General features: G+C 38.0%; 1 long non-coding RNA gene and 1 pseudogene across 1 annotated transcript in view; one reads left to right on the top strand and one right to left on the bottom strand.

Annotated features, from left to right (window-relative positions):
* The window catches only part of LOC129634789 (uncharacterized), a 179,869-nt gene that overhangs the window by 143,647 nt on the left and 20,133 nt on the right, over window positions 1–16,089 (bottom strand). The window lies entirely within an intron of this gene.
* On the top strand, window positions 8,684–8,808 carry LOC129642567 (uncharacterized; annotated as a pseudogene).

Below are 16,089 nucleotides of genomic sequence, written 5' to 3'. Positions count from 1 at the left end.
TTAGTGCAATTTATCCTGAATAAAAATGTTTTGTCTAAAGTAATGCTTTTAAGTACAAAAAGATGTTTAATGGAAAAAAGTTTTCGATAAGGAAAAAAATGCATACATATTGAAGCATGCAGGATTTCAATTATCAACAATAATATTTTCCCTGGTAGTTGCTAATAGCAATTCAAAAATCATTGAGGACCACATTCAAAGTTTAACCACATTACCTTGTTGCTCAACATTCCTTTCAGCCCCCTACACAAAAGTCTAACAAACTGCTAGGTCTCAAATGCATTTTCATGTCTCTCTGATTTTTTTGTATACCCAGAAGGCTATGGTTTCTCCAGTAGTCATGTATGGATGTGAGAGTTGGACTGTGAAGAAAGCTGAGCCCCAAAGAATTGATGCTTTTGAACTGTGGTGTTGGAGAAGACTCTTTAGAGTCCCTTGGACTCCTAGGAGATCCAACCAGTCCATTCTAAAGGAGATCAGTCCCGGGTGTTCTTTGGAAGGACTGATGCTAAAGCTGAAACTCCAGTACTTTGGCCACCTCATGTGAAGAGTTGACTCATTGGAAAAGGCTCTGATGCTGGGAGGGATTGGGGGCAGGAGGAGAAGGGGATGACAGAAGATGAGATGGCTGGATGGCATCACCGACTCGATGGACATGAGTTTGGGTGAACTCCAGGAGTTGGTGATGGACAGGGAGGCCTGGCGTGCTGCAATCCATAGGGTCGCAAAGAGTTGGACATGACCGAGAGACTGAACTGAACTGAACTGAAGCTAATCATGAATAGCTGAATTCCAAATCTGTTCATCCATCCATTTCACCCATATATGTGTGTGTGTTTGTTTGAAATCTCCTGATGTTTACATTCTGCAAAGTAATTTTTTAAAGTCACTCTGCATGCCAAACAACAGCAGCAAAATATGTCTATTGGTGAGACTGGGCTAGTATGCCTCCAATTTGTAATTCCTGGCACAAGGGAATATTTCTAAACATCTACTAATAAAGGATTTTGCTATCTCTGTTTCCCATAAACTGAGGAAACCATTTGAAAGACCTTTAATAAAACTCAGGATACTATAGCCTAAAATGGCTAAAATATGACCCTGCATTTTTACTTTCTGTTTAATAAAGAACACCAGATTCTACCAGGGCCTTATGTAAGCACTGTGTGTACACATGAGACCTTTGTAGGCCCTGAGGGTTGATTCATCACTGATGGTGAACTGTCTTACTAAGTACAGAGTTAGCTGGTTTCTCCAAACTTGCAAAAATCAGACAAAATAAAGAACAACTAGAATTCAGTTTCCTTCTTGAGAGCACATCTAGTGACTACAAATCAGCAGTTTAGTTCAACCAAGCTTTCAATGATGAAAGTAAAGAGTTTCCACCTTTTGCCTAAATATGTTTAATCATACAAAAGCAAAAATACTAACTCTTTTACAAAGAATAAACATGTAACTCTTTATATCATAAGATACATTGATTAACCAGCCTCATGGAGTTTTTTAAATTGAGTGGAATTCCATGAAGAAAGAAGATAACATTGCACCTTGGAACATAGTCATGGCTTGACAACAAAAGTAAAAGAATGACCAATAGTTATCTATCAAGCTACCCAAACACAAAAAATATGTGATTGTTATAAAAATAAATGATTATTATCCAGTTATTTTTTAAGGATGATTGTGGGAATTGTCTTAACACCAAAGCTGATAGGATGGTATTTCAGGATAGTGAATTGGAAGCCATCAGAATTAGCAAGGTGGGGTGCAGGGATGAACAAACTTACCTTCAGGCTATCCCCCTCCAATTTGAACTCCCCAATAATTTTGCTCTAATTCCCTGATGATCCAGATCATATCTCCCCACACCCCAAGGGAATATTAGACTTATTAAAGTGCTTGGAAAGAATAGAAATATATTTCTCATGTTCACAGGTTTCAAGTTGAAAAAGTTTCAGACACTATGTTAGATGAGTGTCTGTTACATTGTAGGACCACAGCTACTATAATGAAATATAAATTAATGTTTTAAAAATAAATTCCACATTTTTAAGTGGAGAACGGCACAACAATTTTGAGTGATAATTTTCAGCATTAAAATTTTAAATGTAAACACTAAATTGCATTATAATTTTTGAAACTCTATTTTGGGATTTCTTCATTTTTAACAGGTATCTTAAATAAGTGAAGTGACCTGGGCCTCTCTCCATCTTTGAAATGGTCTGGGGTCCTACAGCTCTTTTCATAGAGAAGCTTTGTTAGATGGTAAGCTCTTTGAGGTCAAATGTCCATTCCCAAGATAGGGAATATGTGCTTTGTATATTTATTGCCTTGTGTTTTTCACATAATCATTTCCCTGTTGTGACTCCAAGAACAAATAATACAGCTGCCTTGAATGTTGCTGAGTTGCTCTGTTGGTTACATTGCCTTAGTTTACAATGTGAGCAGAACTAATAGAGAAAGTTACCTTTTTTCTAGAAATTTTGGTGATATTTTTGATACACAATTGATGTTGGAAGTAGAAACTGCACAATCATTTGGAAAAAATGAAGTCATTTCAATGAAATGAAGTGTTTCTGATACTCTTAAGCAGCATGACTGGTACATAAAACTTTCTGAGATATTATGCCTTATTCCTCTCATTCTCTCTACATGCATACTCACATACACACATAGCCACACATCTTGATACAAATGGGCAATAAACTCTTATGGAAAAGATGAGTCACTGGAAATAAAAAGTCTTCAGTGTTGACCAAGATGAGCAGTGGGTGCTATACTTGCTCTAATGTTACCAGATTGAGTATAGGATGCCCAAATAAAAATTTGGATTTCAGATAAACAACAAGTAATTGCCTTAGAATAAGTGTATAGTATATATTTAGTATAAATGCAACTCACACAGTCTTGGCAACTCCAACTTGGAGATTAAGAAAGAACTATCCTATTTGAAACAGCTGTGTGAAGAACAGGTGAAAATTCACATAGAAATGACATGCATGCTGTATGTGACACATAGTAGGTGCTCAGTAAATGCCAGCTTTGAACGTTCTCCAGGTGGGTAGGGTAAGTGGGAATCCCTCCTTTCAGTTTGCAGATGATAGTCCCTCAGAATATAGTTCTGATTCAGATGATGTGAATACTGCTGCTGCTGCTGTTAAGTTGCTTCATTCATGTCCGACTCTGCGCGACCCCATAGAAGGCAGCCCACCAGGCTACCCGTTCCCTGGGATCCTCCAGGCAAAAACACCAGAGTGGCTTGCCATTTCCTTCTCCAATGCGTGAAAATAAAAAGTGAAAGTGAAGTTGCTCAGCCGTGTCCAACTCTTTGCGACCCCATGGACTGCAGCCCACCAGGTTCCTCCATCCATGGGATTCTCCAGGCAAGAGTACTGGAGTGGGGTGCCATTGCCTTCTCCAGATGTGAATACTAGACCAGCAAAAAAGACAAAAAAAACCCTTAGTTATTGATTCTGATATGGAAAGTGAAAATGAAACTCAGTGCTAGAGAATGCACCTTAGCTTCAACAGAAGAGTGGACTGAAGACAACATTTCACAAAAATTAGAACTTTACAAGTGTGTCAGGTTTAACTATTGAATGTAATAACTCACAAAGTATTAGTGAAAGGGTAGGAATAACTTTTTGGCCAGCCAAAATAAAAATTGCCAGCTGCAGACATTAGTTTCTGCAAAATCCTCTGATCAATAATGAGTTATAATGACTACAAGCTTAAATCATGGAGATATAATAATGGGTCAACATATGTGAAACCTTATGGTAACCACAAATCAAAAACCTATTATAGAGACACAACAACAACAACAAAAGGAACCCAACCATACTAGAAAGAAAATTATCAAAATACAAAGGGAAGAAGTACTGAACAGAGGGAGAACATCAAAAATAACTGAGAAACAAGTAATAAAATGGCAATAAGTACATACTAAGCAATAGTTATTTTAAGTGTTAATTGATTAAGTGCTCTGTTTAAAAGACATAGGGTGCCTGATTAATAAAAACAAGCAAACAAATAAGATCCTTCAATAGACTCACTTCATTGCTAAAGACACAAAAAGATTGGAAGTGAGAGGATGAAAAATATATTTCATGCAACCAGAAAAGATTAAAAAGCTGAGGTGGGGCAGTTATATCAGATATAATAGACTTTAAAACAAAGGCTAGAACAAAAGACAAAAAAGGAGCATTAGATAATGATAAAGGAATCAATACAAGAAGAGGATATTGTGCTTATTAATAAATACACACCCAAAACAGGATCACCTAAACATATAGTGTAAATAATAATAGGCATAAAGGGAGAAATTGAAAATAACACAATAACAGTAGGCAACTTAACACAAAACTGATAGCAATGGACATGGTATCCAGACAGAAATTCAATAAGGGAACAATGGTCTTAAATAACACAAAAGACAAGTTGCATTTAAATGAGAGTTACAAAACATTACATTCAAAAACAGCAGAATACATATTCTTTTGAAGTGCACATGTAACATTCTCCAGGATAGATCACATACTAGGTTACAGAACAAGCCTCAACAACAAAAAGGAGGATAGAAATTATATCAAGCATTTCTTTCTGACCACAGGGTTGAAAAAATTGAATTAATTATAGCAAAAAAAAAAAAAAACTGGGTAAAGCATAACCAAGTAGAAATTAAACAACATGCTACTAAAACACAGGGTAAAAAGAAATCAAAGAGGAAATCTGAAAATACCCCAAGAGAAATCAAAATGGAAACACAACTTTCCAAAATCTGTGGATGTAGCAAAAGTAATTCTAAAGGGAATTTCATATTTATACAGACTTCTTGAAGGAACAACAAAAAAACTCAAATAAACAACTTAACCTACCATCTAATGTACTTATAAGAAATAAGAACAAACAAAGCCTGATGCCAGCAGAAGAAAGGAAATAATACAGATTAGAAATAAAATAAATAAAATGGAGATACAAGACAATATAAAATATCAATGGAACCAAAAGCTAGTTTTTTGAAAAGATAAATAAAATTGATAATCCTTTAGCAAAGAAATTTGTGTATATATCACAATAAACTGTGGAAAATTCTGAAAGAGATGGGAATACCAGACCACCTGATCTGACTCTTGAGAAATCTGTATGTAGGTCAGGGAGCAACAGTTAGAACTGGACATGGAACAACAGACTGGTTTCAAATAGGAAAAGGAGTACATCAAAGGTGTATATTGTCACCATGCTTATTTAACTTATATGCAGAGTACATCATGAGAAATGCTGGGCTGGAAAAAGCACAAGATAGAATCAAGATTGCTAGGAGAAATATCAATAACCTCAGATATGCAGAGGACATCACCCTTATGGCAGAAAATGAAGAAGAACTAAAGAGCCTCTTGATGAAAGTGAAAGAGGAGAGTGAAAAAGCTGGCTTAAAGCTAAATATTCAGAAAACAAAGATCATGGCATCCGGTCCCATCACTTCATGGCAAATAGATGGAGAAACAGTAGAAACAGTGGCAGACTTTATTTTGGGGGGCTCCAAAATCATTGTGGATGGTGACTGCAGCCATGAAATTAAAAGATACTTGCTCCTTGAAAGGAAAGTTTTGACCAACCTAGACAGCATATTGAAAAGCAGAGACATTACTTTGCCAACAAAGGTCTGTCTAGTCAAGGCTATGGTTTTTCCAGTGGTTGTGTATGGATGTGAGAGTTGGACTGTGAAGAAAGCTGAGCGCTGAAGAATTGATGCTTTTGAACTGTGGTGTTGGAGAAGACTCTTGAGAGTCCCTTGGACTGCGAGGAGATCCAACCAGTCCATTCTGAAGGAGATCAGCCCTGGGATTTCTTTGGAAGGAATGATGCTAAAGCTGAAACTCCAGTACTTTGGCCACCTCATGCGAAGAGCTGACTCATTGGAAAAGTCTCTGATGCTGGGAGGGATCAGGGGCAGGAGGAGAAGGGGACGACAGAGGATGAGATGGCTGGATGGCATCACTGACTCAATGGACATGAGTCTGAGTGAACTCCGGGAGTTGGTGATGGACAGGGAGGCCTGGTGTGCTGCGATTCATGGGGTCGCAAAGAGTCAGACACGACTGTGTGACTGAAGTGAACTGAACTGAGCAAAGTACTCTTGCCTGGAGAATCCCATGGATGGAGGAAACGGGTAGGCTGCAGTCCATGGTGTCGCTGAGAGTCAGACATGACTGAGCGACTTCACTTTCACTTTCACTTTTCACTTTCATGCATTGGAGAAGGAAATGGCAACCCACTCCAGTGTTCTTGCCTGGAGAATCCCAGGGATGGTGGAGCCTGGTAGGCTGCCGTCTATGGGGTCGCACAGAGTTGGACATGACTGAAGCAACTTAGCAGCAGCGGCAACAGCAGTAGCAAAGAAAGAGGACCCAAATAAACAAAATAAGTCATAAAAACACAGAAGTAATAACCAATGCCAGAGATACAAAAAGACCATAAAAGAATCCTGTGAACAGTTATGTACTAAGAAACGTAGACAACTTAAAAACAATGGCCAAATTTTTAGAGATACACAATCTTACCAACTGAATGAGGAAGAAACAGACAATCTGAACAGACTTGATAACTAGTGGTGAAATTGAATTTGGAATTAAAAAACCCCCACCAAGCCATGTGCAGAACTAGATGGTTTCACAGAGTAATTCTATCAAATGTAAAAGGAATTAATACCCATCTTCCTTAAACTATTCCAAAAAATTGAACAGTAGGGAGCACATTCAAATTCATTTGACTAAGCCCCATTTTCCTGATATCAAAAATGGGCAAAGAAAAAGGAAGAAAAGAAAATTATAGACTATCTTTGATGAGTATAGATGCAAAAATCTTCAACAAAACATAAGCAAACCAAATCCAGCAAGACATATAAAGTATCATACATCATGATCAAGTTTGATTTATGCCAGTGTCACAAGGATTGTTCAATACACACAAATCAATCAATGTGATACACCACATATTTTTAAAAAAGGTAAAAATCACATGATCATTTTAATAGATGAAAGAAAAGCATTTGACAAAATTCAAAATCCATTAATGATAATAGCTCTAACCAACATGGGTACAGAGCAAATATATCTCAATGCAATAAAGGTCATTTATGACATACCCACAGCCAACATAATACTCAATGGTGAAAAGCAAAAGCCTTCCTACTAAATTTAGAAATAAGGATATCAACTTTTGCTGTTTCTATTTAACATAGTCTTGGAAGTCTAAGCCACAATAATAAAACAAGAAAAATAAATATAATGGATCCTAATTAGAGTGAAAATGAAAGTCACTCAGTTGTGTCTGACACTTTGCGATCCCTTGGACTATACAGTCCATGGAATTTTCCAGGCCAGAATACTGGTGTGGGTAGCCATTCCCTTCTCCAGGGGATCTTCCAAACCCAGGAATCGAACCCAGGTCTCCCACATTTTAGGTGGATTCTTTATCAGCTGAGCCACCAGGGAAGCCCAAGAATATTAGAGTGGGTAGCCTATCTCTTCTCCAGGGGATCTTCCCAACCCAGGGATTGAACTGGGTCTCCTGCATTGCAGGTGAATTCTTTACCAGCTCAGCTACCAGGGGATCCCTAATTGGAGGGAAAGTGTTAAAACTGTCACTGCTCGCAGATGACACAGTACTCTATATATTCCAAAGTCTCCAGACAAAAACAATTAGAATATATTAATTCAGCAAGGTTGCAGGATACAAGATCAGAAATTTTGCATTCCTATACTCCAATACAGAGAAGGCAATGCCACCCCACTCCAGTACTCTTGCCTGGGAAATCCCATGGATGGAGGGGCCTGGTGGGCTGCAGTCCATGGGGTCGCTAGGAGTCGGACACGACTGAGCGACTTCACTTTCACTTTTCACTTTTATGCATTGGAACAGGAAATGGCAACCCACTCTAGTGTTCTTGCCTGGAGAATACCAGGGACAGGGTAGCCTGGTGGACTGCCATTTATGGGGTCGCACAGAGTCGGACACGACTGAAGCGACTTAGCAGCAGCAGTAGCAGCATACTCCAATAAGGAATTAACATAAAGGGAAGTTAAAAGACAATCCCACTTAAAATCACATAAAAAATACTTATGAATAAACTTAACCAAGGATATGACAGACCCATACTCTGGAAACTATAAGACTCTGATGAAGGAAACTGATAATGATTCACTAACAGGGAAATATATCATATGCACTTAGATTAGAAGAATTAGTATTTTTAAAATGGTCATACTACCCAAATTACAGATTAAATGCAATCCCCACCAAAATACTCATTACATTTCTAACAGAAATAGAACAAATAATCCTAAAATTCACATGAAACCACAAAAGCTCCTGAATTTCCAAAGCAATCTTGAGTAAAAAGAACAAATCTGGAGGTAGAATACTCCCAGATTCAAACTATGCTACAAAGCTACCATAATAAATTAGCATAGTACTGGTGCAAAAATAGACATTGGTTCAATGAAACAGAATAGAGAGACCAAACACCACACCTATAGTTAATTAATATATGACAAAGGAGGCAAGAATATCCAGTGGAGAAAGGATAGCCTCTTCAGCAAGTGGTGCTGGGAAAACTGGACAAGTATATGTAAAGTGAGATTAGAACATTACCTCAAACCATATTCAAAAATAAACTCAAGTGCTCGCTTCGGCAGCACATATACTAAAATTGGAATGATACAGAGAAGATTATGGGACCTAATTAAACTTACAAGCTTCTGCACAACAAAGGAAACTATAAGCAAGGTGAAAAGACAACCTTCAGAATGGGAGAAAATAATAGCAAATGAAGCAACTGACAAACAACTAATCTCAAAAATATACAAGCAACTCCTACAGCTCAATTCCAGAAAAATAAATGACCCAATCAAGAAATGGGTCAAAAAACTAAACAGACATTTCTCCAGAGAAGACATACAGATGGCTAACAAACACATGAAAAGATGGTCAACATCACTCATTATCAGAGAAATGCAAATCAAAACCACTATGAGGTACCATTTCACGCCAGTCAGAATGGCTGTGATCCAAAAGTCTACAAGCAATGAATGCTGGAGAGGGTGTGGAGAAAAGGGAACCCTCTTACACTGTTGGTGGGAATGCAAACTAGTACAGCCACTATGGAGAACAGTGTGGAGATTCCTTAAAAAATTGGAAATAGAACTGCCTTATAACCCAGCAATCCCACTGCTGGGCATACACACAGAGGAAACCAGAATTGAAAGAGACACGTGTACCCCAATGTTCATCGCAGCACTGTTTATAATAGCCAGGACATGAAAGCAACCTAGATGTCCATCAGCAGATGAATGGCTAAGAAAGCTGTGGTACATATGCACAATGGAGTATTACTCAGCCATTAAAAAGAATACATTTGAATCAGTTCTAATGAAGTGGATGAAACTAGAGCCTATTACACAGAGTGAAGTAAGCCAGAAAGAAAAACACCAATACAGTGTACTAACACATATATATGGAATTTAGAAAGATGGTAACAATAACCCTGTATGCTGCTGCTAAGTCTCTTCAGTCGTGTCCGACTCTGTGCAACCCCATAGACGGCAGCCCACCAGGCTCCCCCATCCCTGGGATTCTCCAGGCAAGAACACTGGAGTGGGTTGCCATTTCTTTCTCCAGTGCATGAAAGTGAAAAGTGAAAGTGAAGTTGCTCTGTCGTGCCCGAATCTTAGCAGCCCCATGGACTGCAGCCTTCCAGGCTCCTCCGTCCATGGGATTTTCCAGGCAAGAGTACTGGAGTGGGGTGCCATTGCCTTCTCTGATAACCCTGTATGGGAGACAGCAAAAGAGACATTGATGTATAGAACAATTCTTTGGACTCTGTGGGACAGGGAGAGGGTGGGATGATTTGGGAAAATGGCATTGAAACGTATAATATCATATATGAAATGAGTCGCCAGTCCAGGTTCGATGCATGATACTGGATGCTTGGGGCTGGTGCACTGGGACGACCCAGAGGGATGGTACGGTGGGGGGAGGAGGGAGGAGGGTTCAGAATGGGGAACACATGTATACCTGTGGTGGAGTCATGTTGATATGTGGCAAAACCAATACAATATTGTAAAGTTAAAAAATTAAATAAAATAATAAAAAATAAAGAAATCAGTGTGTGTGTGTGTGTATATATATATATATACACACACAATAAGAAAAAAATAAAATAAACTCAAAGTGACTTAAATACCTATGAAAGACCTGAAACTAAAAAAACTCCTAAAAGTGAACAAGGGCAGAACATTCTTTCACAAAAATTGTAGCGATATTTTTATAGATATCTCTCTCAAGGCAAATTAAATTAAAGCAAAAATAAACAAGTTGGACCTAATTAAACTTAAAAGCTTTAACACAGCAAAGGAAACCATCTATAAAATGAAAAGACAACTTATGGAATGGGAGAAAATATTTGCAAATGATATGTCCAAAGGGGGATAATATCAAAATATATAAATAGCACATACAATTCAATATTTTTTAAAAACCCAAACAAAAAATGGACAGAAGATCTAAATAGACATTTTTCCAGAGAAAACATGCAGATGGTTAACAAGCACATAAAAAGATGCTCAACATCACTATTATTAGAGAATGAAAATTAAAATAACAATGAGATATTACTCCACATCTGTCTTCAGAATGGCTATTTGCAGGAATCTTAATTTGTAGAGTGACTATGAAAAACAGTTAGGAGGTTCCTCAAACAACTAAAAATAGAACTACCATATAATCCAGGAACTCCACCCATGGGTATATATCCAGAAAAATTAAAAACACTAATTTGAACTGATACATGTACCAATGTTCATAGTAGGATTACTTACAATAGCTGGGATATAGAAGCAAACCAAATTCCCATTAACAGACAGATGGATAAAGATGTTGTTGAATACATGTACAATGGGCTATTACTCAGACTAAAAGAGAAGGAAATTCTGCCATTTGCGGATGGACCTAGAGAATATTATGCTTAGTGAAATAAGTAGACAGAGAAAGACAAATACTGTATGTTAAAACTTGCATGTGGAATCTAAAAAATAACACAAGTTATTCAAAACATATACAGAATCACAGATATAGAAAATAAACTAGTAGTTACTAAAGGGGAGAGGAGAGAGGTTGGCAAACTAGGCTATTTGATTAAGTGATACTATTACTGTTTAAAATAAATAAGCAACTAGGATATATTGTATAGCACAAGGAATTACAGCCATTATCTTGTAATAACTTTTAATGGAGGGTAAACTGTAAAAATGTTGAATCACATCGCTGTACACCTGAAAATAATACAATATTGTAAATCAACCATACTTCAATAAAAATTGTCACCTGGATAATAGCTGCTTCTGGTCATTTTGCCAATGAATTCTGATTTAGAAACTGCTTGGCATTCAGCAAATTTTTCTCCTAAATAGTGCCTTAATTTATTTTGCCGTTTAGAAAAATTTATTAAGCATATGCAATGTCATGCTCATTTTACTTGGTATATTTCCATGAACAAAGCAACTAAGATACCTGTTAACATAGAGATTATATTCTAGCAAAGATTTTTTTATTGTGACAATTTAAAAATTACACAAGAATAAAAGGAAGAGCACAATGATCTCTGATGTACAAAGTGTTCAACCTCAATATTTATCAACATTTGTTAATTTTCATTCTTGTATCCCTCATGTTTTTTCCCTAAAATATTTAAAAACTAATCTCAGGCATCAGTCATTACATCTGTAAATTTTTTGCTTGCCCCAATATACTATTTACCTTTTGTATGTGTTTCTATGTGTATATTTCATACCATCCTCACTGCCATCAGTATGATTCATACTCCACCCTTTATCTCCTGGATTACTGGAATAGTTCCAACTAGTCTTGCTTCTGCTCTTACCCCTCGAGTGTCTACTCTCAACACAGCAGAAAGAATTAGCTTTTTAAAATATAATCACGTCATTCTGTTTAATACCCTGCACTGGCTTCCCATATTATTCAGAATAAAAGCCACCACTAGACTATTCAGGTATGACCTAAATCAAATCCTTTATGATTATACAGTGGATGTAACAAATAGATTCAAGGGATTATATCTGATACATAGAATGCCTGAAGAACTATGCATAGAGGTTCCTGATAATGTATAGGACTGGTGATCAAAACCATCACCAAGAAGAAGAAATGCAAAAAGGCAAAATAATTGTCTGAGGAGGCCTTACAAATACTGAGAAAAGGAGACAAGCAAAAGATAAGGAGGAAAGGAAAGATATACCCATCTGAATGCAGAGTTCCAAAGAATAGCAAGGAGAGATAAGAAAGTCTTCTTCAGTGATCAATGCAAAGAAATAGAGGTAAAAATAGAATAGGAAAGACTAGACATCTCTTCAAGAAAATTAGAGATACCAAGGGAACATTTCATGTGAAGATGGGCACAATAAAGGACAGAAAAGGCATGGACCTAACAGAAGCAGAAGATATTAAGAAGAGGTGGCAAGAATATACAGAAGAACTATACAAAAAATATCTTTATGATGCAGATAACCACAATGATGTGATCACTCATCTAGAGCCAGACATCCTGGAGTAGGAAGTCAAGTGGGCCTTAGGAAGCATCACTACAAACAAAGCTAGTGGAGGTGATTGAATTCCAGATGAGCTATTTCAAATCCTAAAAGATGATGCTGTGAAAGTGCTGTACTCAATACGCCAGCAAATTGGGAAAACTCAGCAGTGGCCATAGGACTGACAAAGGTCAGTTTTCATTCCAATCCCAAAGAAAGGCAATGCCAAATAATGTTCGAGGTACCAAACAATTGCACTCATCTCACACATGAGCAAAGTAATGCTCAAAATTCTCCAAGCCAGGCTTCAAAAGTTCATGAACTATGAACTTCCAGATGTTTAAGCTGTATTTAGAAAAGGCAGAGGAACCAGAGATCAAACTGCCAACATCCGTTGGATCATAGAAAAAGCAAGGGAATTTCAGAAAAAAACATCTACTTCTGCTTCATTGACTATGCTAAAGCCTTTGTGTGGATCACAATGAACTGTGGAAAATTCTTAAAGATATGGGAATACTAGACCTTCTTACCTGCCTCCTGAGAAATCTGTACACAGGTCAAGAAGCAACAGTTAAAATTGGACATGGAACAAGAGACTGGTTCCAAATTGAGAAAGGACTACCTCAAAGCTGTGTATTGTCACCTCGTTTATTTAAATTATATGCAGAATTCAGTTCAGTCACTCGATCATGGTTGACTCTTTGCAACTCCATGAAATGCAGCACTCCAGGCTTCCCCGTCTATCACCAACTCCTGGAGCTTACTCAAACTCACATCCATCAAGTCAATGACGCCATCCAATCATCTCATCCTCAGTCATCCCCTTCTCCTCCTGCCTTCAATCTTTCCCAGCATCAGGGTCTTTTCCAAGGAGTCAGCTCTTCGCATCAGGTGGCCAAAGTATTGGAGTTTCAGCTTCAGCAGCAGTCCTTCCAATGAATATTCATGACTGATTTCCTTTAGGATGGACTGGTTGGACATCCTTGCAGTCCAAAGGACTCTCAAGACTTTTCTCCAACACCACAGTTCAAAAGCATCAGTTCTTCAGCGCTCAGCTTTCCATATAGTCCAACTCTTACATCCATACATGACTACTGGAAAAATCATAGCTTTGACTAGACGGACCTTTGTTGGCAAAGTAACAGCTCTGCTTTTTAATATGCTGTCTAGGTTGGTCATAGCTTTTCTTCCAAGGAGCGAGTGTCCTTTAATTTCATGGCTGCAATCATCATCTGCAGTGATTTTGGAGCCCCCCAAAATAAAGTCTGTCACTGTTTCCACTGTTTCCCCATCTATTTGCCATGAAGTGATGGAACCAGATGCCATGATCTTAGTTTTCTGAATGTTGAGTTTTAAGCCAACTTTTTCACTCTCCTCTTTAATTTTCATCAAAAGGCTCTTTAGTTCCTCTTTGCTTTAGGCCATAAGGGTGGTGTCATCTGCATATCTGAGGTTATCGATATGCAGAGTACATCACTGGAAATGCCAGACTGGATGAAGCACAAGCTGGAATCGAGATTGCAGGGAGAAATATCAATAATCTCAGATATGCAGATGGCACCACCCTAATGGCAGAAAGCAAAGAGGAACTAAAGAGCCTCTTGATGAAAATTAAAGAGGAGAGTGAAAAACCATGGTATACTTCAGTTCATGGGGTCACAAAGAGACATGACTGAGCGACTGAACTGAACTGAGGTTGGAAGGTATCCAATATGCTACTGGGGAAGAACAGAGGGCAATCACTAAGAGCCCCAGTAAGAATGAGGCAGCTGAGCCAAAGCAGAAACAACTCTCAGTTCTTGATGTATCTGTTGTTGAAAGTAAAGTGCAATGAGATAGCATCACTTACTCAATCGACATGAATCTGAGCAAACTCCAGGAGACAGTGGAAGACAGAGGAGCCTGGTGTGCTGCAGTCCATGGGGCTCTAAAGAGTCAAATATGACTTGGCGACTGAAAAACAACAAACCAAGAACTAAAATCTTATCTTACCTGGTTTCCCATTAACTTTCTGACCTTATATTACATTCTACTGCATTTTGTTCATTTTATTTCTGAGCTGTACTGCTTTTCCTGCTGTTCTTTCAACATGCCAGGCATGTTTCCTTATGAACTTGTTATTCTCTATTTCTGGAATGCTATTTCTTAACTCCTTTATTGGTAATCCCCACTAAAATATCAACCTCTTCAGTATTTTACATCTTCCTTACACAACCATTTTTTTGTTGTTGTTTGTTTGCTCTCTAGCATTATCACTTGGTAACTGCTTTAAACCAAAAAATCTGCATCCTGCTGAAATTCATAATTTGAAATCTAAAGTTCAATCTAATGGCATTAGGAGGCAGGGTCTTGGGCTCAGATGGTAAAGCATCTGTCTACAATGCGGGAGACCTGGGTTCAAGCCCTGGGTTGGGAAGATCCCCTGGAGAAGGAAAGGGCAATCCACTCCAATACTATTGCCTGGAAAATCCCATGGACAGAGGAACCTGGTAGGCTACAGTCTGTGGGGTCACAAAGAGTCAGACATGACTGAGCGACTTCACTTTCACTTTCAGGTCATGAGGGTGGAGTCCTCATGATGAGATAAGTGCCCTTATAAAAGAGAACTCAGAGAGATCCCTTGCTCTTTTTGCCATGTGAAGACAAGATGAGAAGTTAGTCATTGGTGAACCAGGAAGCAGGCTCTCACCAGGCATTGAATTTACCAGCATCTTCTTCTTAAACTTTCCATCCTCCAGAATGGTGAGAAATAAATTTCTGTTGTTTATGAGCCACCAGTCTATGGTATTCGTATACAGCAGCCAAAACAGACTAAGACAATAACTTATTTTGTTTATTACAGCTCCCACTAGAATGAAAGCATCTTGAGGACAGAATTTATTTCTGTTTTGTTACTATCATATTCTCAAACACTAGGAACAGAACCACTCAACAAGAACCACTCAAGGAGACACTAAATAAACAGTTATTGTGTGAATGAGACATAATTATCATTGTCATGATTATCATCTTCTATATCTCCCATGCATGTAGGCATTTTCTTTGGATTTCGAGCTGTGTGGTGCCTCCTTCTTTATTTATATATCTGCTTCTTTTTATTTTCCATTTTATCCTTTTAATAAATAGATTGACAAAAATCCTTAACCACTTCTGTGTCCTCACTTTTTCTACTCCAGTGGTCAATGGTATGATGGCAGTACCTCTAATTACCTCACTAGAAAATTATTTCTCTAGGGCATGGAACTGTTTCTGGTCCTCCAGGCACAGAGACATCAAGAAAACAAAGTTAATTAGGCACTTCAGAGTCTAGACAACTGCTTGACAAAATCAAGCCAAAGAACCTCCATTTTACCCTAGAGGTTGGTAGAATCAGTTTTTGTGAGAAGTGATCAGAGATGCCCTGGTAGAAAATTATGCTAATCAAGCTATCATTGAAAGATAATTCAGCCATGAAATGTATGGTCTGCCCTTCTATCTAGAGGGA

Source organism: Bubalus kerabau, chromosome 1, assembly GCF_029407905.1.
Source record: "Bubalus kerabau isolate K-KA32 ecotype Philippines breed swamp buffalo chromosome 1, PCC_UOA_SB_1v2, whole genome shotgun sequence".
NCBI lineage: Eukaryota > Metazoa > Chordata > Mammalia > Artiodactyla > Bovidae > Bubalus > Bubalus kerabau.
Note: the sequence above shows the minus strand (reverse complement) of the source record. Positions and strands in the feature narration are given on the sequence as shown.